General features: G+C 40.3%; 1 long non-coding RNA gene across 1 annotated transcript; it reads left to right on the top strand.

Annotated features, from left to right (window-relative positions):
- The first annotated feature begins 240 nt into the window (after nucleotides 1-240).
- Nucleotides 241-9616, top strand: LOC135457205 (uncharacterized). Its single transcript, XR_010442681.1, has 3 exons — nucleotides 241-376; nucleotides 579-682; nucleotides 7907-9616. It is a non-coding gene; the product is annotated as an uncharacterized LOC135457205 (long non-coding RNA).
- Nucleotides 9617-14571: the final 4955 nt, after the last annotated feature.

Raw genomic sequence — 14571 nt, 5'->3', positions numbered from 1 at the left:
GGAGAACATACCTGCTCTCACCCAGCTAAGGCAGGAGCATTAATACTCTGCAGCAGCTGGGAAAACACGTGTGTGCTGCCAATTAGGAAACCTTTCAAAGTGAGGCTTTGCAGCTCGTCTGTGATCTGCAGACCTCAGCTTGGGAACCATTATTCTCTACTAATGGCACCTGTGGGCCAGGAGGGATGGGAAACTGGGGTTTGAGGGAGCAGTCTATTAAATGCTATGGCAACAGGTAGCAAAGCAGCGTTCTCCCTCTCTCCCTAATTAGTAGCTGTTAGCATCTGGAGTTGACTGTTGGTGGATGTAATTTGCTGCCCTCCATCATGTGATGGTGCAAGGATCAGTGAAAGGTGATGCAAGGACCAGTCAAGAGGTAAAAGAAATATTAGGGATTAGCTTCTCTATACATACTTTGCAATGCCATATTTAAAATAAAATCGTGCTCCTGGAGGCGTGGGAGTAATATACCTAATATTACAATGTTTTCTACACTGTCTTGATTGTTCTGATTATGTGCTTTGCATTCTTTTGGCAGAAAATACACACTGATCTTTTCACTTGTTTGAAATTTTCAGAAAATGAAAATTGCCTGTTGAAAACAAAATTCCCATGGTAGATCTCAGTGAAATCTTTCCACTTCTATGAGTGATCCAAATCCCTTGGAAAGGGGAGGTTTCAGGTAAGCTCTGGTCCTGTGGCATGCTGATAGAGGGCTGGGAAGTAGCCTTAGCTGTGGGGTTGCTCCTGTCTGTAGGAAGAGGAGGGTTCCATGCAATCAGTAGAGTGAAGTCTATGGTGAAATCTTTCTTACCAAAGCCAAAGCTGAATGTTTTCAGACCACCATATTAGATATGATTATTATTAAATAAATTTGATCTTTGGGGTTCAAAATGGTTTGGAGAGAGAGAGAAGGAAATGTATCTGAAGATGCAGTGTATTTGCAAATATATTTCCTCATTTCCTGGAGAAACTAAGATAAAAAGAAGAATTTCAGTCTTAAATATTGCATATATTTGGTATGTTTGAAGGCAGGAGTGATATTAGACTGCTATGCTCAATTGCATTGATATTTTATGCTTGATTGTAATAATCTCTTTCATTTAGTGCTTGGTTACTACCAAAATCCACTGAATGGCTGGAGAGGAAAAAGGGGCTGGCACCAAGAGATGTCAAAGGAAAGATCTGTCAACTGAAACCCAAAACCATTTTCTGTACAAAATAAAATGGGGTGGTTGCTATTCATTGGTGAAGTACCAGACCTTTCCAGGTGTGATCCTGACATGCTACAAAAAGAGCAATTATGGTTGTGCATGTCTGGTGGCCCAAAGAATATTCAGCCTCCTGCCTGCTTCAGTAACCAGGAGACAGCAGTTCGAGTTGGTTATGAACTGTTGTGAGACTTTATGAAAATCTGCGCATTTACTGTGCATTTTATATTATCCTAATCTGCAAAAAATTATTAATGGCTCTGTTTCTCTTGGTTTATATCAGTTCTACATATTTTCAGAATGTAGATGTCTCATGATATATGCCAAGTACAGCCTCCAGGCTGTATCAAGTTACATCAGCTCTTTGCCATCAGCAGATGGACAATGTCTATGATTTAATAAGCACTGTTCTGATTATTTATGTACTTATGTTTTCTTTTATTGTTTTATGTGAGTTTGAATGAATGATGCAGTAACTCTGCAGAAACTTATATATTATGAGAAACTGTAAGAAAATAGAAATTTCTTCTAAAACCAGAAGTCATAGTTTATTTATTAGGTAAACAATGTGGCTTAATTGAGGGAGGGCTTTTCCATCTTTAACAGTGCCTAAATAGAACTTCCAGATTTCAAACATCATCAACTTTGCAAAAATAAATTTTAATATCTCTCTTTGTTTTTAGTTTGTGTACCAGCTTGATCCTGAAGGCCTGAAAAAGAGTTAAAACTATCTTTTGAAAATGCAGACAAAATTGTAAAATCGATGGGATTTTACGATTGAGAAATCTAGGTGATGATGGGGATTTGAAAATCCCACTAGATACCCATTTGTGTTTTTAGAAATGCATCTTAAATTCTGCAAAACCCTCATTTACTCATTGGGCATTTGTGACAGCAGATTTAGGGATCTGCAGGTGCTCTAATAAGAAATCAGAGTACCTTGCAGCAGCACAAATGTGTTATGGAGTATCTTCTGTGTTATACAGAAGCTTTAAACTAGGGTGGGCTGCAGGAACGACTCAAAGCAAAAGACTTGTGAAGCTTGAGGAACAGAAGCTCCAAAAGGACCATAGGGGAATATTTGATTAGGGGAGTTTTGGTTATCATTGCTGTTTGGTGCATATGTTTTACAAAAGATAATTTTTTCCCAAGCCCAGATTCAGCAGTTCAACGAATGGCAGTGGATTAAACCCTATTGACACATATGATAAAGCAATACTGAAGTAATTGCTTGGGATTCAAGCATTGTCTGTGAGACATACAGATTATAGAGGGGAGAAAAAAAATTATACAAACCACACAAAAATAGTCTTAATCACTACACTGGCTTTTAGTGCCCAAATCCTTGAGAAGGAGAAGAATGGCAGACAAAGGGCAAATGAAAAGAAAGTGAAATAACACAAAATTAATCCTTATGTTTTCCCTTATCTCCACGTCCTGCCTGTCATTTTTCTACATTAAAAATGTATTTTTGAAGTACCAATTCATTCAACAGATACATGATACCTATATCAAAGGTAGCCTAATGCTTTGCAGGACTAAGATATTTTCAGCTGCAGGATTTTACTGGCTGAGATTATGGAAATTCATTTGTACTGCTTTTTTAGCTCAGTGGCCCACTATACTTGCACCACTTTTTAGCCTGTAAGAACAGTGACACCCATTTTATGAGAATGAGGTTTAAATAATATACTTTTTAAGTTAAGTTCTGTGTTTTCCCCTGGCATTCTCCTCTGACAGATCAGACAGAGCTGGGCCTTGAGGATTCTGCTTCACCTCTCAGTCCCTAAGAGCACTGCTGGCATGGTGTTGGTTTTCCTTTGCCTGCATGTTTAAGATAGTTCTTCTGAATGTCCACTCATTGCCACTGAGCAATGGTCTCTGAAATTTGTGCAGAAAGCAATTATCTCTTGCCTGGATTGACATACAAGCTTGAAAAGCAATTTTGGATTTCCTTCATTAATATACTCTGATGTGGGTTTTAAAAATCCTATTTAAAAGGAAACCAGATTAGTGAAAGTCAAATAAAAGATCTCAAAATCTGGCATGCATTTACTCTATCTGTAAAGGTTTTTCTAAAAGATGATGTTTTATCAATATCCAAGGTGTCAGTCATGCCAAACACTGAAAGGCAGAGAACAGTCCAAGGTACAGAAAATTTGGTAATTGTAAAACTTTAATAAGAACATTTATTGTTATTTTAATTGGGAGGTAATTAGATTATTTTTTGCTTCTTTTGTGAAGGTAGATATACAGAACCTTAGCGAGGCTGTGCAATGTGGTATTGCTTCTTATGTCGACAAATTCTTTAACAGAGAGGATTATCCTACCTTTTAATTTGCTTCCTGTGTTATTTTAGAGATGGAAATGAGCAGTCTTTGTATTAATTTAACCAGGAAGGCACAGCTGTCTACATAGGGACTGAGTATATGATAAACTTTTAAGAGGAGCACACATGTAGTCAGTGTGAGAGTGCTACTGGTCATTCATTACAATTTTTGATTTACCATACAATTTTGATATGTTCTGTACTGCAGTTGTTGGTAGATAAGCAACGACGTTGTGAATTGTGGTGCACAAAGTCATGAGCATTTTTATAGGGAAGTATTGTGGTTGTTACAGTCTTAGTATATTTATTGAGTACTAGAAAAAGCAGGAATAGGAGACCTGTAGAAGGGCTCAGTCAATTTGGAAAGTCAAATTCTGTCCTTTTGAAGAATTTTAAAGGCACAGAGAAGTGAAGGTATCACCCAAAAATATCTAGACAAGGTTTAGTGGTGAACACAGTGGTGCAGGGACAACAGCTGGGTTCCATGCCCTTAGAGGCCCCTTCCAACCTTAATGATTCTCTGTTGAACTGCAGGGATAAGTTTTTGCATTCTACTTACTTGATCTTATTATTTATTTTTATTTTTAAACAGAAATGAGAAGAAGCAGAACAGTTGTTCCTTAGCATTATCATGTGGCTGTAAACATTAGTGTTCACTGACGATAGCTGTGAGGAGTAGCTAAGCTGTCTTGAGCAGGGCCTGAACACAATGTCACCTCTGCTGCATCAGCCAGAATAAAACCACGTGCCTTGTGTATGTGTGGGGAGAGAAATTTGCTGTGCAAGAATCTCTTCACGAGGAGCAGGGATGGCTGGAGAGGCATGAAGGAGAGAGAAGCAGTGCCAAGTGGAGCGATCAAGTTTTAAGTGCACAGCCCCAGAGGAGCTCTCAGAGAGAGCTTTGTGGCTGAATGGGAACAGAGGTGGCTCCTAACATTTCCTGAAGAGCCCCCCTCCAGGGAAGGTTCTGCACCAGCTGCTGTGCCAAGGGTGGGTACAGCTGCAAGTGTAGTTGAGCTCATCACAGGCAAGGGAAGAGCGAGAGCCGAGACCACAGCAGATCTGCTGGGGCCTCCTTGAGGAGTAAGGCTGGATTATTTCACAGTGCAATGGCCCTGAAGTGGGGGTTTATTTCTCTTAACACATGGTATTTTTAGTACCTTTGGAAACTTCTGTTTAGGCTCTCAGGTAACTCTGAGTTAAAATGGAGGCACTGGCAGATTTTCAGCACTCTTGGGTATGTGGTGATGTTTTCAGGCAGGCACTTGTATGATTTCAGTTGACAGTCAACACAGCATGGTAGAGATGACCATCCATGTTCTTCCTGCAGGCACTGTGGTGCCTCCAAGGGCCCTCATGTATATTCATAAAATTATGGAATCATTTAGGTTAGAAAAGACCCTTAAGGTCATTGAGTCCAAGTGTTACCCATTGTGACCAAGCCCACCACTAAACCATGCCTCTAAGCACGGCATCTTCTTACCTTCAAAATACCTCCAGGGATGATAAATCCACCACTTTCCTGAGCAGCCTGTTCCAATGCTTGACAGCCCTTTCAGTGAAGAAGTTTTTCCAAACATCCAATCTGAACCTCCTCTGGTGTTACTTGAGGCCATATCCTTTTGTTCTGTCACTTAATACTTGGGAAGGGTTGTTTCATTATTGCTCATTGCTAAGAATCTCAGTGCTTTTTCTACTTCTATCCTACTGCAAGCCATCTGGGCTGCCAAAAAGTCTGATCCAGAAGCATCCCAGAAGCACTTACCCCACTGCTAGCAAGGACTTCCTTGCATTTGTCCTGTCGGTAAGTGGTCTGCAACAGGCTCATCTGTAAGAGTGTCATGCAGACTTTAATGGAAGATTTTGGGGCTGAATGAGGTTTTCTGTGTGCACTCTGACCTCCCTGCAGCAGTGCAGGTGAGCAGGCTGAGGCTTGCAAGACCAAAATAGATGGATGGTGTGAGAAGCAGAACAACCCATGGAGCTCACAGCAAGGGAGTAAAGCAATTAGCTGATTTCAGGGACTTTTCAACTGGTGCCAGCAATATTTTGTAGTTAACTGCTTGAGAACACTTTAGTGGGACCAAGTCACTCCCCAGATTTGTAATGATAGACACTGAGGTGTTAATTTGCAGAATGCAAAATGGAGCCAGATGACTTCTGGTTGAGAAGATGCTTTGCCTTCATTTTTCGTTCCCATCAAGGTCTGCTTCTCAGCATATATCCTCTCTGCAAGGTAGCCACATTTGACAATTAAGGCACAACAGTTTGGCATCAACTAGGACCAGCATCATAGCAGAGATCTGCAAACCCATATGCCATCTGTTCTGCTCTCTTCAAAGTTTTGGCTTTGTTATAGTTTTGGCAGTCAACACAAAAAGGAAATGGTTATTGAAATCTGAACTTAAGTTTCTCGCCAGAAAACCGCTGCTTGCTTAACCTTGAAATACTCGAACAATTTCTACTCTGTTCCAAAGCAGTGTAGGTGTAATGGGGGTAAAATCACTTTGTGGTATTACATGAAGTGAGTGGACATTTACTTGTACCAGCAGCACTTTTGTGACAGGACTGGGAAGATTCATGTAGCCCTCAGATTGGAGGAGAAAGTTAGTAGTAAGGAAAGGATATCACTAAGTCAAGAGAACAGAAAAACAGTGGAGGTAGAAATATTGTTAATGCAGACTGAAATGAAATCCAGACAAATCTGTGAAACCTTTTCCTTTTCCATTTGTCTCCATACTCTCAATACATTTCTTTATATTATACTCCTATCAAAAGTGAAGGATATTAGTCACTCATCTGTAACAAACATGGAAATTGAATAATTAATGACAGATTAGAAGATTTTTTTTTTTGTCCTCAGTCAGTCCTGGACATGTCTGGGTTTTTCCTTTGGTTTTTTCCTGTTTTGCAGATGTGTGTTTCATTTTGTACATAATTTCTCTCCAACCAAGAGGACAGAAAACAGTAGAAGTAGAAACATTGATAGTGCAGACTAAAATTAAATCCAGTCTCTTGCTATACAAGGGCTCTCTGTATTGCTAACATGGTCTACAAGGTCCTCACCCAAGACACAGGTTTCTCCTTTTGGCTGTTAGCTTTTTTAGCCTGAGCTGACATTCCCTCATAGTGTTTTCTTTAAAGCAGAAGAGACATTGAACTATAAACTTTAAAAAACCACATCACCCATTCTCCCTCTCCCCCAAGAAGTTTACAAATTTCTAAAGAATGGGAAAAAAAAAGTATTTTGGTTTAGACCAGAGAACCATTCTCACTTCCATAAGACAGATCACACTTTTGCATATGCAGGTGATGAGACACCTGTGAATTGCCTCAGGGACTGTTTTCACCATTCTTCAACCTGATCCTGAACAAAGGGTGTGGGATGGCATCACTGAAGAGCTGGGGCACGACTCTATTCTGCTTGTATTTAGCTGTAGGTACAAGCACATTCTTAACCGATTTTTCAGGTACTTTAATTTTTTTTTTTTACACTGATTACTTAATTTCTAGGAGATTTACTGTTCAAAATCAAGTCTTACGTACAATGTCATGAGTATTATTTTAGGTGTGAAACCAGAATATGCTTTAAATATCTTCACAAGCCACTGAGACTCAAAATATAAAATTTATGTTTAAATAAAAGGGAAAGAAACTGCAAGGGTAAATAAAACATGTCTCAGCAGACTTTTCAGAACCTGCCTAAGTAAGAGACCTAGAATAGCTGTTTCTCCCACACCAATTTTTTTAAGAGTTATAGAAAGTGTTTTTCAACTTTGGATGTCTTCACTCAAAAACATTCTGAAGAGAGTCCCTGTTGCCTTCTTGGCTGATTTTTAGTTCCATGCTGCATCTTTTTGTAGAAAGAGAGTTTGTTTTAGTAGAGATCATTAATATTGTTTTGATCAAATAAATTGAAAACAAAAAGAAAATTCTTAGAATAAATTTTTCTTGCTTGAAGCCTGAATTTATAAAATTTAGACGCTAAATTTCTTCTGAACAGAAGTTCTCTTTCATATTTTGTCTCTAGACTAGCAGCAAGTCAAGCAAATAAGGAGGTGACCAGCATGAATGAGCAGGAAACTCTTGATTAAGTGAAACAGATAAGGGTGTGGAAGGAAGAAATAGGAACATCTTCCCTGGGTAATAGGTAGACATTGCCTGAGCCTGCAGGATGGAATTAAGAAAATTCAATGGGAGCTGAAATTATCAGGGGATGTGAAGGGCAGATAGATGTAATTTGGTAGGAAAAAAACCCCAAACAAACCAAATAAAGGAAACTGGGGGCCTCATGGCTCAGTGTAACAGGAAACCTCGTGTCAAGGGGGCATGGTAAAGACTGAAGTGCTAAATTCTCTTTTTTCAGCCTCATTTTTTACTGGAAAGATTTGCTGGAGGGAATTGTGGACTTTGGTGAAGAAGAAGTTGAACTTGATTCAGCAGTGAGCCCTCAAAAACCAGCCATGCACAGGCTGTAGTAGCAAGGGAAGGGAAGCTGTTGTCTCCCCACACTTAGTACCAGTGGGACCACAGCTAAGTCCTGGATCCTGCTTTACAGTCTCAAGTACGAGAAAGATGCTGACAGGAAGGAGAGCATTGTGGAGAGAGGTAATACCAGGCACCAAGATCAGCTCATGCATTTTACCCTTAGCCCCTCTAACTTTGCCGTCAGTAGCACACATTTCTTCAGACATTTTCACAGCTGGAAGAACAGTGTGCTCCCCAATATGCTGTAGGGGTCACCATGAAAAAGAGATTCTAAATAGCTACCAACAAATCTAAGAAAACTTCATCACTTGGACTGAAAACTTAAAATACCTATTGATTTCCACCACAGCTTCATTAATCACTTTCTGTAAAACACTAATTTCCTGGTCACAAGCAGCAGCATAAAGAACAGATGGAATACACACAAAACCAAGACCAGTGCACCCACCTCTGCAATAATTTATCCACCAATCAATAACTTAAAACAAAAATGTTGGGGTATGCACTCAGAACCTGAAATGCAGTGTATTAGCTTTGAGGAAATATTACATCTACCCAACCCACCCTTTCTCCAGAGCTCCAAAAAAAGGATCATAGCCTGTAAGGCAATTCTGTGAAAATGTACCCCACATGTAAGCAAACCACAACACTACCATATACAAAGTGTCTTTATTTAAAAAAATCCCCTCGATTGTATGCAGCTACCTGTGTTACACCCCAGCCTTGAAAATAACTCTGAATTCTCATCCACACTTGAAGAAAGTTGGCATCTATTTCCTTTATTGGAAAATAAATTGGCAGCACATTCCCTCTCACACTCTCTACCCCCTCCAGTCTCCCTCAGTTCATTGCCCAAAGAAAATTTCCTGAAGTTCAACATGCACCAGTGGTTCAGGGCATTGTTCAGCATGACTGGGAAATTTGGCAGGAGGTCCACTTGGCTAAGCAAGGAGCTTCTTAATGAACTAAAATGCAAAGCACATAAGAAGTGAAAACAAGGGCAAACAACAAAGGAAAAGTATAAAAGTACTGCTCAGACGTGTTGGGACAAAACCAGAAAGACTAAAGCCCAGCTGGATTTAAGACTGGACAGGAACATAAAAACTAACAAGATGTGATTTTACAAGCATGTCAGAAGTGAAAAGAAACTCAGAGAAAGAGTGAGTCCATTTCTGAATGGAAGAAAACCTAGTGATGGAAAGTATGGAAAAGGCTGCTCAATGGCTGTTTGTCAGGGAAAACCTGCTCCCAGATGTCTGCACCCACCAATGCTATATGGGAAGTCAACAGTGTATTAAAATCTGTAGGTCTGGATGGGACTCCTCAGCAGGTGCTGAAAGATATGGCCGATATGCTTGTGAGGCTTGTGATAATTTTTGAAAAAGTTTTTGGGGAGGATCCCAGATGACTGGGCTGATGTCACCCCCAGCTTTAAGAAAGGCAAGAAGCAGGATCTAGATAACTGCAGGCTGATCAGCCTCACTTCAATCCTTAGAAAAATAACAGAGCACATCCATTTCTGAACACAGCAATGACAGGTAGCAATGAGGAGCAATCAACAGATTTATCAGAGCAAATCACAGCTCTGAACTTGGACTGAGGAGTGGACTGTATTAAAAGATCACAGGTAGCAGGGTGTGGGTGGAATTGTGATTATTTCCTCTTTTTGACACATGTGAGGTCACATCTAGAACACCAGTTTGACCGTGCCTACATCCATAGTTTAAAAAAACCCCTGACATGTTAAAGTGTGTCTTGGGGGTCTCCAGGATGACTGGGAGGATTGTGGCACAGAGAATAAAAGGCTACAGGGAAGACTGATTGTTGTTTTCTACCGCCTGAAAGGTTAGTATAAGGAAGGCAAAGACTTCTTGAAAATGCCTGGCAAAAGTGCATGCTATAGAAATAGCAATTTTGATCACTGGAATAATCAGACATATTTAAAGCTCAGTTAGGCTCCCTAAACTCACTTTTGAAGTCAGCCCTGCCTTGAGCAGGATCCTAGACAGTACAATCTTGAGTCCACTTCCAACAAAAACCCTCCAATGTTTTTATGATTCTGTTTTTAGACAGCTTGATTCCTGTCTGTGATGAAAGAACCGGTGACGTGGATACTGAGTTGTTCATGTGGGCTTGTATCCTTCCTGTCTGGAAGCTGAGGAAGAATAGGCTGGACAAATGGACTCCTAAATGAGCTGAAGATTGTCTGAGCCACTGGGCTGAAAAGATAGCAATCAATGTCTCATGGTCAAGACAGCAGCCAGCAGAGTGCTCAAATGTTTGATAATGAGGCTGATACTGTCCAGTATCTTCATCAGCAAAAGGGAAGATGATGCAGAATGCACCTCCTAAAAGCTGTGGAAGGTTTGGTGGAGTGCACCATGACAACCCTGAGCCTGTGGCATATGGCCAATAAAAAAGATTGAAGGAACTGAGTTTGTTTAGTCTGCTAAAGAGGACCCATAGAGGCAGAATCCAAGAGTAGTCTACAACAGCTTGAAGAGGAATTTCCGCAATCCTCTAGCAGACAGCAGATGCTATAAAAACATGCAATGGCCACAAGTCACACATTTAAAGATTCAGAGTGGACATCAGGAATAACATTCATTAGAAGCATAGGACAACAGTGGAACAGGCTTCCCAGAGAGATGTTGAATCTCTGTCTTTGCAAGTTTTCAATGCTTGCTTAGCTCGACAGAGCTACAAATTGTGATTTGATGCTTGCCATACACCTGCTTAAGCAGGACTTTGGACCAATTGAGCACTCTTCCAATCAAAATTCCTATGGCTCTGTGAGCCATGCTTCATCTGAGCAACACATGTGAGACCTGCCAGTATATCCCCATGCCCACGATGTTAAATGCACCACTACAGAAGCATCACAACCTCTGATTCCTGCACAAACACATCCCAGAACACACTATGCACTGTCCAGTGAGGCAGCTACCAGGCTGTTTCCATGGCAGTAAAAGTGCAATAACCACACACTGGAAAAACTCACAGAGATGAACAGTAAATGACAGGAGCTTCCAGTTAGCTGGAGCTTAGGGTTTTATTTTGGTTTTTTCCTTTCTTTCACAAAGTAGCAGTTTCATCTGTGCCTGCTCAGGCTTAACCATCCAGGGAGATGTGCAAAGCACCTTCTGAAGAGGAGTGTAGGAAAATGCGCACCCCAGCTGGACACTAAAAATTACAGATTAAATGGAGAGATTGGATTTATAGCACATTGTAATTCCCTCCCTAAGCCAGTCTATCTTTCACAGGCAATGAATTACCTGTCTTTTTCTCTTTTTGCCCACCAGAAGCTAATGACCTTACCAGCTTTTTCATTGCTCACACTACCCATATGCTCCTCAGGTACCCTCCACTTTCTTGCCCAAATAGTCTAACTATTTAACATAATCAGGTTAACCTCAGACCACTGTTGCCTTTAACACTGAAGAGACTGCATTTATTTCAGCTTAGAAAAATGGCTCTCATACCTGAAAGGCTGTCTGCTTTGTCCAGCTATGTACTGGGTCTAATAAAAGGTATTATCTTCCCCTACAAACCTTTCAACTGTTATATCCATAGATTATCGTGATTCAACAACAAGGCCACTTTTACGAATTAAACAATTTGAAAGAACCATGTTTTTTAAACAATTGCTTAATCCTTTCTTCCAGTGCCGCCCATTTCCATATGTGAAGGCATATGCCCAGACTCTGCCTGTAAACTTCCTTTTTCACTGGAGACAGGTGATATAAAACAAAGTTTAATTTACTCCAATTTGGAATGCTGCAGGTCTTAATCCTGATATAGGTCAAAACTTACTTCTTACAATCTGCTGAAGGCTGATGGAAGTCAGCCTTTGAAAGTTACCTGTTTGTCTTTATGAACTGCATCAATCTCAGACTCCTCAGCCCAAACACAGGACTTTGCTGTAGCAGATTTCTGTGCAGCCTTGGAAATTGCAGAGCTGAGCAATTTATATTAGTCTGTCAAACCTGTATTCTTTAGGGCTAGTGATCTTGATTGACAAGGATTCTTTTTAAACATTTAATTTTTAATTTTTTACTGGATTTAAATCAGCCCATTATCTTGCTGGAAATGCAAGCGAGCTTCTGAGACTAAAAGGGAATAATGGTCCTCTCTTGATGGACTGTATCCCATGTCATAGATAAGTCATTTCAATGCAAGACTAATTTAAGATAAAAATCTGAATGTTGTGTTAAAAGGATTGAAGCAAAGAATAGTTAAAATGCACTAAGTCCTGCAACTTTTGTGCTTGTTATAGACTATAAACCAGTTATAGTCTTACCAGAAGCCAGCACCATCTTTGGAGCTGTTCTGGATTTTCACTTTCAACAGTTTCACTGTAGGTCAGAGTTCACTATAAGCTGCTCCACTGTATAATGAACTGAGCCAGAGGGGTTGACTTAGTAGTCTCAGAATCCACTTTGAAATATCCAGACGCCCTGGAAAAAAAGGTTTAAATTCCAACAGGGTTGACTCAACCCTTCTACTTTTTGAGGCAGATAAATGGTGTGCAGTGCACTAGTCTACCTATGGACCTCTCTGGTAAGGTGAGACCTGAAAAAGAGACATGCCATCTCCTCTGCACACATGAAAGGGCTTACTGCCTTTTTCTCAAGGACAAGTTTGTTTCAAATTCATGTCCAAAAGTTTTCAGCTCCAAGAGCTGTGCAGTTCTACCTGTACTGCTTTTCTGAGTGACTGTTACCCCCTGAGTTAGTGAGACTGCACTTCAGCTTGATCCAAAACCCATCAAAATTAAGGTTGTTCTTTTAACCTTTATATTGACTTTTTTTTTGTGTGACACCTTCCATTAAACTCTAGGTGCCCTGCCCCACCCCCCCCAACTCAAATATTATTGAAAACAATCCCTGTGGTACACTATATCAGAAGTACAAATGCATTTGTAATACCATATATTCATGACCTCTTGGATATGCAACTGTGCACACACCTAATATGAAAATGAAATCAAACAAATGTGATTCAGTCCTTCCAGATACCTCAGCCCACTTGTCCCAGTTGTGTAGCATATTAGCATTCATCTCACAGTGATTTGCCTACAGAAATTTTTCAAGATGAAAGTTTGATGCGTAAGAAGAATCTCAGGACAGAGCGGTTCCCTTAGCAACCTTGCAGCCGGCTCCAGCAGCCCTGACCCAGCTACAAAGCCCTTCACAAGCAGAGGAGACACACTTAATGACAGCTGGATGAAATTTGGGAGTACTGATAAACTGCCTTCTTATCTGGAAAATACCTTTGAGGAATATTATCTTTATTGACTTGCTTAAAAAAAAAAAAAGCCCACAAACTGCTGCTACAAATTAGTACACAATAATAAGCAACAATACCAATTTATTAGTGTGCCCTCCCTCTCCACCAGTAAAGCACCTGGGGCACTGAATAACAGAGTAAAAATAAACACAGCATAATTAATTAACACTGATTACACTTCCTCCCCTCCAGACCTTCTCAAACATTGCTGTTCAGTCCTGTCTGTCTCGCTCTGGCTCTCCCCATGCCACCTACACCTGGTGGCCCCTTGCCACATCCCCAGCTCTCCATTTCCTCTGCAAGCTCTGGCCTGCCCCATCTTTTGTCTCAGAGCACAGCTATGTCCTTTTCTTGTTTTTGTACCTGCCTTCCCTCCCCTGCCTCCATTTTATGAAAAAAGGCCAGTTTTGTCTTTTGTTGGACAGGGAAATCAATTATGGGTGTGACTGAATTGGAATAGCAAGGAAATATTTAGAGAATAACATGGGCAAATGTTGCTATGATTTCCCAGGTCTTTCTTTCTGCATTGCTGAAAAAAACTATTATCAAATTTTGGCTTTTAATCACATATTCGCATGGTATCTCTGAGTCAGGTCTGAGCCTCCTAGCTGACTTCTGTGTTGTCTAAATTAAGAAAAATAAAACATCTCCTCTACAGAGAGGTTGATGGCATTGACCTCTCTGCTCAGTTACAAGGTTCTAACTTCTATCCAAGTTTCAACATGAGTTCTGTAAATCTTCCCAGCTTCACCCTGTGGCTGACTCACAGAAAAAGGCAAGCTTAAACAGGTAGGGATTGCAACAGAAAATTTGTGATGTGGAGGTGAATGTGCATGTGGAACACAAGGGAGGCTAAAGAAGCTTGGTCTGACACAACACAAGGAAAGCCAGCCATTTTCTATAGGTCAGGATAATCCCTTTCCATTGTCAAAATAATATTAACAGTATAAGAATACTAAATTGTTATGTGTCGGGAAAAAGAGGACTTTAGCATCCTGACTTTCTCCAATGTGGTCCTTTTCATGATTAGCCCCTGTCACCACATGCAAATCTCTGCAAGGATTAACCAGCAAAATCCCCACTGAGGACTACTGTGCCAGTGCACCGACCCATGAGAAATTGGCAATGCCTTCCAGACTCTTAGAAATAAAATAGGAAAGAAAAATTGTGGAAATTTTGTTATGTTATAATAGCTATTGCATGATGTAAACAGTACATATTGCAACAAATTTGAACGAAGCTTGTAGTTACCTC

Source organism: Zonotrichia leucophrys, chromosome 1A, assembly GCF_028769735.1.
Source record: "Zonotrichia leucophrys gambelii isolate GWCS_2022_RI chromosome 1A, RI_Zleu_2.0, whole genome shotgun sequence".
Classification (NCBI taxonomy): domain Eukaryota; kingdom Metazoa; phylum Chordata; class Aves; order Passeriformes; family Passerellidae; genus Zonotrichia; species Zonotrichia leucophrys.
This window is presented reverse-complemented; position numbering and strand designations above follow the sequence as displayed.